General features: G+C 55.8%; 1 protein-coding gene and 1 long non-coding RNA gene across 9 annotated transcripts in view; both read right to left on the bottom strand.

Annotated features, from left to right (window-relative positions):
• LOC118178121 (opioid-binding protein/cell adhesion molecule homolog) overlaps positions 1 to 15,936 on the bottom strand; it is a 287,839-nt gene that overhangs the window by 37,802 nt on the left and 234,101 nt on the right. The gene's annotated exons all lie outside the window — the stretch shown is intronic.
• On the bottom strand, positions 12,298 to 13,893 carry LOC118178122. Its single transcript, XR_004756077.1, has 2 exons — positions 13,840 to 13,893; positions 12,298 to 13,214 (listed from the first exon to the last, which is right to left on the bottom strand). It is a non-coding gene; the product is annotated as an uncharacterized LOC118178122 (long non-coding RNA).

The following is a 15,936-nucleotide window of genomic DNA, read 5'->3' on the forward strand; positions in this document are numbered from 1 at the left end:
CCAGCCCCAGCCCCTTCCACCTAAAACCCAGAGCAAAACACTTGGAGGGCTGAGTTGCCCTTCTTAACGCCACGTCACAGCTCTTCGCTGCAGGAATTGACCAATTCGCCTGCTTCCGAAGGGAGAATAATTCGGGGCAGGATTTCCATTCAGCCTGTGGGGACAAAAGCTCGGCGAGGTGCAGATGAAACCAAGAGCCCACCATCGTCCGGCAGCGTTACAGGACAGGGGGCAGGCTGGGGGAACAAACACCTTATTGGTCCCACCGAGCTCCTGGGGCTCTCCATGGAGCTCTGCGGGCAGGCAGCTCTCGGCTCTCACACTGGCACTGAGAGCTCACAGCATCCTCACGGCAAAGCCCGTCCCCAAAAGCCAGCGACGAGCACGGAAAAACAGACAGAGAGCTCGGATAAAAAAGCAGCTGGGCGGGTAGGTGGGTATGTTGGCAGATAGAGATGATGTAAAATGAATTTGTACGATCAAAGCCTTCCCATACAGTTCCCAGGTAATTTGCAACGAGAACAAAAGCTTTAAATTCATCCACTAAATTATTCACGACAAATCGTCCTCCCGGCTCCCGTGTTGATGTCCTTCAGGCTGCTCTGGGGCGCACCGAGGGGCCGCAGGGAAGCGGCCGCCTTCCTCTGCAGGAGGGGCAGAGCCGCCGGCCCCACGCCAGAGGTTTGGCTTACAGACAGAGCTGGGGGCAGCAGGCAGCTGCCCTCGGGGGAAAAGAAACTTCAAGCCCCAACCATCCCATCAAAGGGGGGTTCTGCTTTTTTTCTTTTTTTTTTTTTCTCCCCGTAAGAAACTCCTGGAGTAGACGATGTTGAATTGTTTGGGGCTATCCCCTGCTTGGCCAACCCGAGCCTCATCCACCCTTCCTCCTCCTCCTCCCCATCCCCAGATCTCTCTTTCGAGCAGGACGATGCCAGCTCCGGGGCAGCCACGAGGCACGGCTGGGGCGTGCGCTGCCGAGACGAGCGGGGAGAAGACCACGGGCGCAGCGAGACACGGAGAGAGGAACGGCACAAAGAGAGGAACAATTCGGGCTGCTAACGAGGTTGCTGCCTGTCCTCTTAAGCCCCTCCATACACGTGCAATGTCTTCGTGGATTAGTTTCTGCTGGAAGAGCTCAGCTAGCATCAGGCGCCCTCCTGGGAGAACCTACTTTAGCCAGCTGTAGGGGCAGCCTGAGCATCCTCACCCTAAGATCGATGGGTTTGGGCTGGAGAAAGCAACCACACGAAAGGGATGGGAGCTGAAGCTGCCTCCAGGTGCTGGATGCCCAAACGTCTCCTGACGGAGCAGGTCACCAGGACCGAGCTAGCAGGGGCTGCCTTCAAAGCCGAGGTGCTCAAGAAGAACCAAAGCAAGCAGAGGGAGGAGAGAGGATGGGGAGAGAAAAGCTGTGCATGGAGCAGAAGCTGTGCTCATCCGGCAGCCGTGTCGTAGCTGGAGGGCTTTGTGGCTCAGGGCTGTCAGCCTGCCTCTGTCACCCCATTTACAACCCCATTTTGCTCTGAAAAACACAAAATTGAGAGCCCGCATTCGAAGACAGGACGCCGCGTTCAGGGCTGCTCAGAGGAAAGAGCACTTTGGATCAGGACCCGTGGCTCAGCAGAGGCACAGTCATTTTCTAATACCTTAAGTGACATTTACCGAGTCCCTCGTGCTCTGCTGTGACACCGACAATGTCATAATAGGGACATGAGCGCTGCACATCTCTGTTGTGGCCTGGTACCCATCACTCAGCCGTGATGGATAGATTGCAGACTCGCGAAGCCGCTGACAAGAAGGATCAGCAAGCAGCTCTATTTGTGGCTCTGGGCAGAGAGGAAACCGATCCCCTCCTTGGCTCACAGCTGCTCAGAAAAAGGCTGATTGCTGGGTGTCAGCGCACGGGGGGGACCTCAGCTGGGCATTTTGGAGGGGTAGCGCTCCCACGGGCGGCAGGATGGGGGCTGAGTCCCCCCGAGATGGGACCCTGGGACAGAAGTCCCCCAAGAATCACTGCTGGGGTAAAATCAGTGCTCACGGGGCTGCGGGACGGGGCTCGGGGTGCAAAGTACAGAACCAGCCCCCAGCTCCCCGCATCTCACCATCACTCCTTTCCGCCTTCACGTGCACAAATGCAAGCGAGGTTTTGTGTGTTTTGTTGTTGTTGTGTTTCTTTTTTTTAATCAATAACCTTCCTTCCACCCCAGGAAAACACTAAAAAAAAATAAAAAAAATACAATAAAAGCCTCACCAGGCACCCTTGCCTCTCCAGAGCCTGAGCTTTATGACACTGTAGCTATTTATTGCTTGCTGTGTTTTGCAAATACCAGATGTGACGCTCATCCTGAACAGCCTCGTTTAAGGCCCCTTGGTTATTCCGTAGATGGAGCTGCTATTTTAGACAAGGCAGACGCGAAGCAAAAACAAAACGTAAAGCGGACGGGGAAAAAAAAAAAAAAAAGCCCTTGAAGCACTGCGACGGCAACAAAATCCACGGCGAGGCATCCATCCTCGTTTCTGGACTCGGAGAAGGTGAAAAAGCCAGGCAGGGCTGCAGTGCCCGGGGATGCTGCTCCCAGCAGCCGTGTGGGGCTGGCAGGGACGCGCGACGCGGGCTCGTGCATCGCCACCTCTCCCACGCCAGCCTCCTCGCTGGGATCATCTCCTGGAGAATCGTGCCAAGCTCCCTCCCCGCGTCCCGCACGGTGTCACGGCGCTTTTGGGATGCCCGGCTGCAATCCCCACCTTCTCCTCCGGGACCTCCGTCGGCATCAAACTCTCCGCCAGCCGCGCCGGCGGGGCGCGCCGTACCCAATATCTCATCCCCAGCGTCCCGTAAGGGCTAAGGAACATGCGGACGCGCTCCATAAACCCACCATTAGAGATCCCCTGATGGAGATGGATTATAATTTGCAAATGATTAAAACACAATTAACGGCGGTAGGGAGGTACTCGAGGCTCTGCAAAGGAGCTCTGCAAATGAGGAGTTATCAGGACCTTCGGTGTCCTAAGCACCTGTCAATTCTTGGTTGAAACAAGTGCATTAGCCTCGTCCAATATCCATCTAACCTATCCACTCTCCCTTGCTCTGTTTCCCTGGCAACCATTTAAAAGTGCTGGAAAAAGGCACAGCTGCTTTCAAAAAAAAAAAAAAAAAAAAAAAAAGGAAGGAAAAAAAAGGAAAAAAAGGATGAAAAAAAAAAACAGCAATATGTTCTTTTAAGGCGCGTGTCTGCTTGCTCACTCTTTTCCCCCCTTCTCTCTGTTCTGTAGGTGCCTCTGTTTTCCCCAGCTCAAAGCTCAGGACTGCAGAGAGATGGAGGGGAGAACCCCAGGGCCAACTCGAGCGTACGACCCCACTGAAGGGGGGAGAAGGTGCCCCAGATGTCCCATTCCCTGCGCTCCCCACCCCGCACATCACGGCAGAGCGCTGCGCACGGCTCTCCGGAGCGGTACAAGCAAAAAACTCCGTATTTCACAGCGCTCCTGTCACTCTCTGAGCAAAACAGCAGTTAACAAAGGTCAAAACCTGAGGCTGTCACTAACCACTCTGCTGCTGCCTGCTAAAAAGGGTTATTTCCCCCCCCCCCCCCACCTTGCCTTTTTTTTTCCCTGCTCCTCCCTGCCCGGCTGCCTGGGCATCATCTCCCAGCGTGTCCGTACCGATGAGAGCAGCATTTGTCCTGACACCTTTGGGAGCTCGGCTGCAAAGGGTAGCAGGAAAATGGCAAGGAGAGGAGCTGTCACGCAGCTTAGTGGCTGGGGAATGGCTCCCCGAGCCCGTCGCTGCTTCTCACTGCTTCCAGGGGCTGGAAAAGGGGCGTCCCTTTCCCAGGGGGGAGCCAGCACCCGGAGCAACCCGCCCTGGGGCGAGGAGATGGGTGGGAGAGGGAGAGCTGGGTTCTTGAGGGCTTCCAGGAGCCATCACCAAGGGTGGATGCAGGGGAAGAGAAGCAAGGCTGGGATGGAGAGAAGGTGCTGCTTCAGAGCGGGTCAGTCCCGGGAAGTTTGGGGAGCACAAGAACATCCTTAAGGACAAAGAGGCTCCTGGTGCCGCCTCTGAGCACCAACCTCCCACCACACCAAGAGTCCGAGGGGAGCACAGCCCCTGGGGATGGCTCCATATGGAATCACTCCTCATCTGCTTGGCTTGGTCCTCACGCCAACTTGATGCTCACACGCCAGCCTGGCTCGCAGAAAGGACAGGAACTGCTGAATAACCCCATCTCCCCAGTGCTTCATGGCAATTCCCTCCCCAGCATCACCGGCCTGCTCACCACGTGAGGATACGGCCTCTGTCCCCGCACAGGGCAGAAGCCTCTCCCCGCAGGCACACCTCCACCCACCTCGCACAGGTTCTGTTTTCAGCTCTCCAGGCTCTGTCGTGCCTCGACTAATTAATCATCCCTCCACCCCGGTGAGATGGGAAGGCTGCAGGGAGACACAAAACCACGGCACTCCTCCGCGCTCACCGGGAGCGAATGGGTGCGAGGGACTCCAAAAAGAGGGGAAAAGCACCCAAAATAGGGGCTGGGCTGCGAGGGGTGGGGGGCAGGAGCAGGGACGACATGGGTGGTGTTAATTAATTGCGTGGTTTTCAGCATCTTAAGCAGAGGAAGGGGAACAATCCATTAAACGACACCCATCAGAAGAAAAGAAAAAAGAAAAAAAAGAAAAAAAAAGCCACCGACTAAACCAAAAACAAAGGCAAAAACCACCCTAATCTAATGTTCCACAAACACTGGGCACCCAAACAGCCTATCTTTGTCAGGAACCTTAGTTCCAAGAACCACTTACAGGCTTTCATCAACACATTATAATATTAATCAAGACTCATAATGCAGAGTGATTTGCATGCCAACAAATATATTTACACTGTAAATTGTTTGTTGAGAAGCCTCAGAGAAATATGCAATTCGCTGCTATTGAACTTGGGTAGCGGGGAAAAAAATAAAAGTACAAACTCCCTGTAGAGTTTGTTCCTTCTGGTTTTGGCAAGGCTCATTAGCATGCCTTCTGATTGCCACGCAGGCTCGCAGCCGTTGAGCTGGATCGCAGCAGTCGGGGATGGCAAGGCTCGTCGAGGGGCTGGGGGCTAAATTCGGGACAGCGTCCCCTCCGCAGAAGGGATGCTGTTGTGTTGAGGCGGTCCAGCACCAGCCCACGAGCCAAAGCACGATGTCTGGGGACCCTGGATGGGACCACAAGCTGTGTACCCAGCCCCAGGGCTTCTGGTTTCTGCGGGTGATGCTGGCACAAATATTGGGGTGACCCCAGAGAAGCCCGTGGGGGGCAGGACGGAGCTGGCACTGGGACCCCGGGGGCTGGGGGGTGATGGGAGAGCTCCTGACTCCCGCAGCCCCTGCTGAAGTCAGCCCAAAAGCCTGGGGAGGAGCGATAGCACGGAGCAGCGAGCCCCTACAGCCCGTTTTCCTGAAGAGGAGAAGAGGAGCGTTCATTCCCCGTGTTCCTACAGGTACGCGTCGCACCGCAGTCGGTGTCTCCAGCCACTGGGGGACAGGACAAGACAGGAGGCAACGCAGAGAGCAGCAAAGCATTTGAGGAGACATCTCTCAAATGCTTGCACGCTCACACCACACCACTCATCCCAAGGGACCTTCTGCTCCTTTCTGACTCTGCTTCGCCCCCTTGCACCCCCTTTTTTCCCTACCACCGCCCTCGCCAGGTCTCCGGAGCAGGCGGGCACGAGCACATCGCGCTCTCCCGTCCAGCCTCTCGCCGCGCCGCCTGCCTGGGGCTCTGGGGCTGGGAAGGATGATTAGCCAAGGTGTTAGAGGAGAATTAAAATGAGTATGCTGCGGTGCCTCTCTAAGCTGCTGAAGAGCCGATTAGCAGGAGGCATTGATCTCCTGGTTCAGAGATCTTCTAAAGAGTGAGGTGGAAAAATAATGGGCGGGAGGAGGGGGAAAGCTAATTAACACTTGCAGGGTTGCAAGCTCTCCATGCGGAGCTGCTATTAATGGATGTGATGGAAGGTGCCCTGGTCAGCAGAGCAAGCGGTGTTTGCTCACCCAGTGGGTGTCCGTGCGGTGAAGGGGGGCTGTGCTCAGCCCACGCCGAGTGGGAAGGAGCTGGGGGACGGGGATGGCACCGAGGGATGGGAAATAACAGCAGGGCAGCCTGGTTTCAGGGCACTGCTGTCCCTGCGGGGTCCGGGCCATGCCGCAGCCTCCGCAGCGCATCGTGCCGCAGGCTGCTCTCGCACAGGTCCCTCGGGCTGCGCCTGCTGCGTTAACTCAGGCTTTGTAGGATTTAAATACGAGCAGAAGCTGAAGAAGTGCCCCCACAACCCAGCCAGCTCTCCTACCCGCCGGCTGGCGGCTATTTGGGGAGGGCAGTGATGTTGTGTCGGCTCACACACGCGGCGCTCTCCGCAAAGCCGCCGTGCGGCCGTGGCTTCATCCCCGCAAAGAACGGGGGAAGGCACTGACAGCACGGAAAGCATTTTTGTGGGGCAGAGAAAAATCACGGGAATAAACTTTCAGGGCCCATCAGGTGGCTTGATCTGTTTGCATTTAATACTCCATTTCTCTATGCATGCAAAGTGCGGGGCCCTAATCCCTGCTCCGTAATTACCAGCATTAGAGGAGCGAGGCCGAGTCCTAACAATCCCCACTGCGCACACACAACAATTTCCCCAACCTGCCCCGTGTCACAGCGTTAAGGAGAGGCAGATGCCTTCGAGCTCTCTGCTCGTGATGATTGCCCTGCGAAAACATCAGGGAAGGAGAAAGGGGTTGGCTGGGGGTGAAGGGGCATTTTATTTGATAAAATCATAAAGAGCAGCGCATCCTGCAGAGGAAGAGTCTCCGAGACATAAATGTCAGGTTTATGAACAATTGAGCTGCTCTATGCTGGCCCGAAATTGCTCTTTAAGGTCAGTGCTGTAAGTGTTCCCTCGGGCAAACGGACTGCGGGACGAGCGCCGAGCGGAGGACGATGGCTGGCCTGGTGGGGAGCTGCCACCGAGGCAGGACCGGGGACCAGAGCTGGGGCGAGGAGGCACCGAGGCCACCCCAGTGCCGCCTCCCCACACCAGCAGGGCAAACATCATGCCCAGGAGCGGTGAAGCTGCCGTCCCCTCTGCACCACGTGGCAGAGCGAGGGGGGCCGTGGCACTGGCTGCGCTCCTACGGTTTCAGGGAGCCCAGAATCAGCATTTCCACCACCCCTGCCAAAGGGCACGCACTGGGATAAACCACAGGTCTCTGAGCAGGCACATAAACAAGAGCCGGGCACCCAGGAGTGCTGCTGACAACGCTCAGAGGTCTGGTTAGAGCCCAGCGAGGAACCAACACGCCAAGCAGACCTCGCTAAGAAGCAAATACGCTCTCTGAATAAAGAGAAAGCACCCCAGGATGCTTCTGCTCCCCAGCACCCCACGAGGGGACGTGTGACCCGTGAGCATCCTCCAGCGGCTCAGGGCGTAACTCGGAGCAAGAAGGAGCTGGGACACTGAACTAGCAAAGGTTACAGCAAGCAGCCTTGATAGGAAGGATGCCTGCTAACGCAAGTTGTTTTGTAGTCCTCCGGGTTGTTACAGTGGGACTGTGATGGGCCATATGGTCTCGTCTTGACCCTTAAATCATCTTATGCCCTTCTAACAGCAGCGAGCGCTGTTGCTGGCTTCCATTCCTTGTTATTCTTGGCTCTGAGAGGCCGGGCTTGCGAGGCAGCTCAGCCCCGTAATGAGATGCATCAGATGGAGACCATCTGGAAGGAGCATCTAACTTTAACCTTGAGGGCTACTTGGTAAAGGACCTTCGCCAGCAGAAGCCACCTTCCCACGGACAAACAGCCCGCTCCCAGACGCTCCCTGGAACACGCCGGGGTCTTGGGAGCCGTCGACCTCCAAAGAGCCCAGCACCGAGCCTCCTGCTCTTGATGCCTACAAGATGGGCTGCCCATCTGCTCCCTGCCAAGCCACCACGTCCCCGCCTGGGGGCAAAGCCGGAGAGCGGGGCCAGGAAGGCGCCTGCAGTCACTCGGGGGAGGTGGGCAGCAGAGAGGCAGGCGGGTCGCGGCCGGAAGAAATTAATTATCCGGCGCTTCTCGTTGGGAAAAGCAGGAGGGGACTGCGAGAGGCATCCGGCTCGGATCGGGGAGCTGCAGGGAACGAGTCTGGCCACTGGCATTTTGGACCTTCATTTCCTTTCCCCTCACCTCTTGCTCCCAATTTCCATTTGCTAATAGCAACCCTTTGCATTTCCATATTACCGTTTATTTAAGGACTCTGCACATCTGACAGATACTGCTGACAAATCTTGCCGGGCCTCGCAGAGGGAGATAAACTTTGCTGTTAGTGGAAAACTCATTTTCCAACCGATTCCGAGGCTTTCTGTGTTTGTTTTCATCCCAATTAGGGAAGAAACCCATAAAAATGGAAATTGTTCACACAGCAAGTTTCTGAGACAAGAACCTGCTCGGGGTGGATCAAAACATTTCACATCAGTGTGGCCCTTTTAGCTCCCAGCACTGACACCGCACACAACTTATTTTTCTTGAAAGAGCTCAAATGGCGTTCAAACCAGAGCACGGCGCCCATCAGCGCTCCGACACAGGCAGAAGTTTTCATTTTCGTGCTGACTTCCTCAAAAAAAAGAAAAAAAAAAAAGAAATCCTGGCAGACAGCGACGTGATGCACAAAGTCTCCCGACTTCAGTGCGGGCACGTTCTGCGCCGCTGAGATCTTCCTGATTCCTCCTTAGTTAGCACCAAAGCAGAGAGCTGCGGGAAGGCAAGAGCCGTCTCCCCCCTGCCATCTCAAACCCTTGTCCCACTGCCAACCTCCATCCCGAGGAGCCTGCGAGACGTCCCCCTCCTCTCGACATCTCCTCCTTCGACCTACGTATGCCACGACACATGCACCGACGCACGCGCGCACACACCAGCACCCACAACGCTCCCGATTCCTGCTCTGGATGGGACTGGTCCCATGCCCTGGTGCAACTCAGCAAGCCTCTCCTCCCCCCAAAAAGGCTAAAAAATGAAGTTTGTTTCCACCCGCATGCCCAGCCTCGAAATGGGAAAGGGAACGCAAACGGGGGGTCTGCCTGCACGACACGGGCACTGCCTGCAGCCGACGTGGCACGAGCCGTGCGTGCCGTGCTTGATGCACACGCTCAGGGCGCCATGGATGAGCCTGGAGGAGACCCTGCAACATTGGGGAGATGTTGATGGGGAGGTGGGAGGGAGATATCCCAAACACAACCGCTTCTGGGGGCGAAAACACGGGGGGGATTCGCACCGCTAGCCTTAGGACCCCAATTTCACGGAACTGAGCCCTGAAGCATCTCCAAGTGTGTGCTTAGCTTAGGGAAATCTATTACTTTAAGCATGTGCTCAAGTGCTTTGCTCAGTTGTGCTTTTGTTCTTTCCGTTTTTTAATTAAAAAAGAAAGGCCGAGGCTGTAAAAAGAGGCATTTGGAAGCTGTGCTCTCGCTCGCATTCATGGGATGAGGCAAAGTTCATTTGAATGGAAATTGAGAATCCAAATCCTCGGAAAGGCTTTCAAAAGCCCACCTTAAACGATTTTCTTTGTTCTTCGAGGGGTTAAACACCTCATTGGAGCCGGGATAGCTTTCCTGAAATAACTCTGCAGATCTCCACAAAGGCCACCCCGATAAAGCCGAGCACACACCTGCAGTCCTGTGCCCAGGAGTTTGTTCCAGGGTGGAGCAGGAGGGGGACAGGAGGGAGCTCAAGAGCCCTGCTTGCCGTCGACATCTCCAGCCCCATCTCTGCCTCTCCAGAAGCCAAGGCTTTGCCCCAAAGAAGTCTCCAGCCAGCCTAAGTACATCCCCGCGTCCCGACCCAAGGCACCGCTTGGAATTATTTGAGATGGATCAAGCAAATTGTTTCCCACAAAGCATTCCCTTGAGACACGCAGAGAAATAAAGATTCCTTGGGGGAAAAGGAAAAAAAAAGAGCAGCATTTCAGCAGGGAGAGGCTGTGATGGAAATGGCCACCAGCAAGGGCTTCAGGAGCAGTTTCTCTCCCCCCGAGGATGACTGGGCTGCTAGCTGTCCTCCTCGCCCCAGGGCACCGCAGCATCTCTGTGTGCACCCAGGGCCAGATCCTGCTGCAAAGGGAGGTGCAGAGGCACCCCAAGCAGCTTTTATTTACCCCAAAACATCCCTTAACTTTCTTAACTCTTGTCCAGAGCAGCGGACAAGAGGACGGTGCTGCGGGAACGACCTTACTCCCTCCCCTAGGGCTTGCAGTTCTAGCTTCGTCTCTTGCCCGGACCGCAGGGGCCATAAATCTATCACACGCCAGGCCTGATGACAGCAGCTGGCTTCCTGGGGAAGGAAAAGCCTCTTCCCGTACAGCAGGCCATTTCGTAAGTGTCCACTAAAGAAGATTTAAACCTCCTTCCTAAGCACTTAGTGCCGGTCAAGACTCCAAAAGAGGACACCGCATCCTCTGCCACGGCCACGTCGGAGAGGAGCAGCTCTGGTGAAAAGGGCACCTGCTAAGGCGCCGCTGGATAAGGGAAGGGCAGATTTGGAGGGTGTGGGGGCAAAAGGCACAGCTTTGGAGCAAGCAAGCTCCTGACCCAGATTCTCTACAGCACAAAGTCACCTCCTGCTGCTCTGCGTGCCCAAAGCGGGTCAAGAACGGCCGTGAAGCTCCCCATGCCCAAGAAAGCTCCCGGGGTGGTGCGAAGGGGCTGGGACCTCGCAACCTTTGCTGCTTCTGTCCCCTTCCAGTGGCATTGCCAGCGTCCCTGCAAGCCCTACAGCGGAGCTGAGCCCAGGACGGAGGTGCCTTCGGTGCAGGTGGCACGCAGCGCTGCTAACACCGAGCCGCACAGGGAGCACGCGAGCCACCCCGCTGTGTTATTAATACATGAACTTTGCCACCACCCTCCCACGCTGCCTGCTGATTCTTATACCCTATTGCATAATTAATCTGTCAACATTCGGTGACGAGGTATAAATATTAATAATACGATCACACACTTGGCTGTTCCTTTTAAAATTCAGACTCTGCAAAGATAAATCGTGCACTTAATCTTAGTGAGCTTTGAAGAGTGTATTAGAAAGGGGGAAGGAATGAGGGGGGAAAAAAAAGAGGATACATTTGATTTTGAAACAGGATTGCCTGCTTTTACCTGGATTTGCCCTCGCTTTCTCTCTGCCTCCCCCGCAGATGCCAGTGATAGCAGCACGTGCCCGAGGGCTGGGCTGCGCCTCCTCGCTGACTGATGGCAGCAGGAGGCGGGTGCTGGATGCTGAAACGCCACCGCACCAAGACCTCCCTCCCCTAACGCAGCTCCGACCCAACCAGCACGCTGTGCAGTGGGACGTGCAGCTGGGAAAGGCTTCAGAGAGGGCTTTAGAAATCCCCTAAGGCAAGGCCAGAAGGGGAGAGTTCAGGGGTAAGAGTTCATCCCTGCAAAGCGTCGTGTCCTCTCGCAGTGCCTCCCCGAAGACCAAAGCTCCACTCGGGCTGGGGTTCCGGCTGGGGGATCAGAAAGTTCAAAGCACTGAAAGGTTTGCACATCCCTTGAAAAACACAGCTCCGGAGGCCCTGGCTCAGTGCTCCTCTAAGTGCCAGCCTTTAGGTTGTCGATGGCAGCAAGTTTCGGAGCGCTTTGCCCTCGATTCCTCCTCCTCAGCAGGAGGGATGCCGGTCTGCTGCCCGAAGAAAGCCCGCGGTGCGGTTTCTAGCCGAGGTGGCACAGGGGACCTGCACCTGCCCTCCCCGGTCCTGGGGCTGAGCGGGGAGCCCTGTCCCTGGAGAGCTCCCCTGAGCCCACGGGGAGCCACTTTCCTGTTCCTTCTGGGCCGCGCGACCTCGATAACCCACACCAAGACCTCTGCTCCACGTTACCTCCATCCAGCGTTGGTCCCTGTTGAGCAGCTGCCTCTTGCTGAGCTTGTTCCACTCCCCGTGACGAAGAAAACCGATGCCCTCGTAACACGCCATCAAGTTTCCAAGGCCACCCGTCACCTTTCTGCCCCTGCCTCGGCCACGCCACCGGCTTTTCCCTGAGCTACCGAGTCGGCACCGTGGGGACCAGGAAACTTCTCCGCACCTCCTGTCCCACACCTTGCCATCTGAGCACCCCAAGGGGCGGCCCATAAATCAGTTAGTGGGCTGACGGGACAAGCTCCTGTGCACGAGGAGCTCCTTTCTTGTCCGACAAGGGAAGGAAGGAAAACTCACAGAGCCCCCCAGCCTCTGCAGCGCAAGGCAAAGCGATGGCAAACGCTTCCATCAGCACTCCAGTCACTTTGTTTTACGGAGTACTGAAATGAAAGGGATACTTTAGATTAAAAGATTTGTTTAATGGTCTGATTAATTCATTCCAAACAGACAGAGACTGTTCTGAGGATCTCTGTTAGCTCTTAACCTTTCCAGCTTGTTTTTTTTTTTTTTTTTTTTTTTTTTTTTTGTGTATAAGCGAGGATGTGTTTTAATTTAATATTCAGCGCCTGCTGCGCTCTCTCTGGGCTGGATCACATGGCTCTCCTTCTTCACACGGAGAGGGACCAAATGCTTCTTAAAATAAACACGGAGAAGCTGGTAAACAAGGAGGGTGAAAGCAGGAGGGCTCACCTGTCGGCCCGCACACGCCATGGGCAATTACCCCATTCACCCTGGTTCAGTTCACAAAATTAATTAGCACTGAACGCTGCTGGTCCCTATTATTTATGAGTTAATGAGCAGGAGAAGCTGCAGCTCCAAGGGCAAGTGCGCCAGGATGCCAGGGGCGAGCTTCCAGCCCCCGAGGGGGAGCGGATGCCCCCTGCCATGCCACGGAGCCGGGTGTCGGGGAGGACAGCTGGCACCGGGGGCAGAAGAGATATTGCTCCTGCCTTCAGGAGCCTGGATCAAAGAGCAAGAGGTCTGCTTGCTCCTCGGTGCTGTACCACTCACAGGAGCATCTGGCCCCACTGCCCCCAGCTCACCGATCCCCCCGGTCCTCATCCGAGGACGAGCAGTGGCCGGAGCAGGCGCTGGCACACGGCGGGACGTGGTGCGGTGCCCGGGAGGAGCGATGGAGGCTCAGCCACCTGTTGGCAAAGGCCATCTCTCTGGCGGCCGTCACTGTCACGCCTGCATTCAGGGAGGCCTATCGCATCATGCCTGTCTCCTGCAGGCCCCGAGTTGTTTCTCTCTCCCTCCCTCCCCAGCTACGAAGACAGATTCGGCCTCCGACTGACACATCAGGCCGCTTCGTCTGGAGAAGGGACAGTGACAAACGGGTGCGTTAGCGAACAGGTACAGAGCGCTCTCCAAGCCCCAGATCAGACAAGCACAACGTCTTGCCCTCGCTGCTGCTCCCATCCCTGCCTCCCCGACCACCCCTCAGCCTGGGGACCCCGCACAGCACCACCCCACAGCAGCACCGGGGCTCCGCCGAGCGATGGGGCCACAGCGACACCGAGACGATCCCAAGGCACAGCTTGAGCAGCAGGCACGGAGGAGACAGAGAGAGACATTTAATTTCCACCTGCCGTGCTATCGCTTACAGGGGAGCACAGCTCCTGCTCTCGATTTCACTCTCCCCCCCCCCCTTTAGGACCGTGGAGAAATATCACCGCTCGCTCCAGGCGAGGCAGAAAGCTCGGCTGCTGAGTGCTGCGCCTCCCGAGCTCAGCCCTCACCAGCTCCACCGTGCCACCCACCTCCCCGATACACCAACAGCTCCGTGCTGCGATGGGACCTTCCTGGGACCTCCCTGAGTCCCCCCACTGCAGGACAGTGAGCGGACAGCGACGGGGTGCTCCTGGTACGCACGGGGAGCAGATATGGGGATGCACAGAGAACCTCAAGTCAGCATCACTTCACTCGGGAGCGCTCACCTCGCTCCTGGTGTCCTTTTTCCAGCCCGGACGTCTGCTGGGAGCTCCCTGGGCAGCGTTCTGGTTATTTCTGTGCTCAGCCAGCTTTTGGTGCCGCACTTCTCCTCTTCCAGCTGGCAGGGCTTTGCCTGCTGCACCGGCATCGAACAGCCCGGTGTCGTCCCTGCGAGGGAAGTGTCCGCTCCTCCACCGAACCTGCCCCGGGACCTTCTCCAAGGGACGAGAAGAAAAGGAGATGGTGGCAGGAACCACGTCTGGCCCATCACAGTAACTCAGGGGAGAATGAAGGAATGTTTATTCCAGCAGGGTTAGCTGATGGAGGACTTTGAAAGTGGGAGACGACCACAAGAAACAGACCTCCCAGTCACACTAATTAGCGGGCTAACGAGCTACGGGTGCTGCTTCCCTGAAGTGCAACTGGAACCTGGCCAGCCTGGGAGGGTGCAGGAGCTCTGCAAAGCCTTGGGGAGGTGCAGGGGGAAAAGGGAGCAGGAGGAACCAAGCAGGGGATGGGGAAAAAAGTCCCAAACGGGCTGGTTGGTGCTCGTCTGGCTGAGCCCTGTGCCTGATCACTGCAGGGTTCCGTTTTCTTGCAGCTCTGAGGATCTACGGATGTGTGCGTGTGCTCGTCACCTTGGGAAGTGGTGTGGGAAGGGGGCTGGAGGGGCGGAGGAAGGGGACTCTGCTGCCTGCATCTGTTCTACGTGAGTCCTGCGTGCCCTTGACCAGGGCAGCCTGTGCAAGCCGTCGTGCCAGCGTCCTGCCCGTGTGTCTGGGTACGTGCTCAGCTTTTTTAGCCGAGGAGAAACCAGCAGCCGTGTCCCCAACCTGGGCACAGACCCCGGGTCCCCAGGCTGAGCCCCAGCGGCTGGGGGAGGTGGCTGTGCCCTCATCGCTCTTTACCTCCCTTAACATCCCCCCAGACCAAATCTCATATTCAGGAAAAAAAAAAAATCAGCTGCCCAGCCAGAAAATCATTCTACTTTATTCATACGTTTATTATTTTTGTCCCATACGCTCCCATTTTGCTGCCTTAAAAAGCAGGGGGAGAGGGGGGGATGGGGAAATTACATTCTAGAGTTTTTGCTTCTATAAGCCTTTTCCCTTTTTTTAGCACACAACAGATGTTTCACACGTCAGTGTCTCTCTTGACAAAGGCGGCCTTTTTCTGTTGGGGAAGAAGCGTTTGGAAGGAAAATGTGCTCCTAGCTCCAGTCCCAAATTCTCCAGCTCTCCCGTCTTTCTGTGCCTCCCACCCAGGACAGGGTGTCCTCCGGGCTATCCCAGCACCCCGGGCTTCCTCCAGCCTTGAGCACCACCTTTGGGGTGGTTTCTACAAAAAAAAAATGGCACAGTAATGGAAATTGCCATTAATGGCAGTAAATAACTTTCATTAACTCCGACACTAACTGTCCTGAAAGGTAAAAGGATTCCGCAATTAACGGCATAATGCTGCGTGAGACTTAAAGGAGGAGAATATAATTAAACTCAAACCCTCCGGACAAAACCGCATTTAGGCTGCGCTGGAGGCACAAAGCCCCAAGCGAGCACGGCCGCTGATTGCAGTAACTGGCTGGCCATTATCAGCCTGATAAAGGGCAAAGAGAAAGGAGGTCCCTGCAGCTGTCACCTCAAAGAGGAATCGCAGTCAAAACAGCACAAAAGCACAGGACTCGGTGCCAGGACTTCTGGCTATTTTTTTCTTTTTTGGCTCAAGGTATCTAACTTGCTTGTTTTCTCCCCATGCCTCAATCTGCTCTTATGAAAAATGGGAATGATAATAGCCAGCTAATGGTGGCATTGTTTGAAATAATAGCTCTGCTAAAACAGGTGAGCTGTCTCAGCTTGCAGAAGCGATGCTGTCAGCATCGCCTGAGACTGATTTTTTTTTGTCCTTCACAATAAATCACCGGCTCCTCTCTGCTCTGTGGCAGTCAGGGAACCGAGGAGTGGTCAGCTAGCCGTGCTTCCAAAGCTCCCCCCCAAAAGCAATAGCGACCAACTCGCAGAGCGCCAGGAGAGGAAGGAGACCGGGGCTTGTTCTGCCTCTCCCTCCGATGCCCGTACATTAGGATGAGATGCTTGTAGAGCAAAGCA

The sequence above is a fragment of the Oxyura jamaicensis genome, chromosome 24, assembly GCF_011077185.1.
Source record: "Oxyura jamaicensis isolate SHBP4307 breed ruddy duck chromosome 24, BPBGC_Ojam_1.0, whole genome shotgun sequence".
NCBI lineage: Eukaryota > Metazoa > Chordata > Aves > Anseriformes > Anatidae > Oxyura > Oxyura jamaicensis.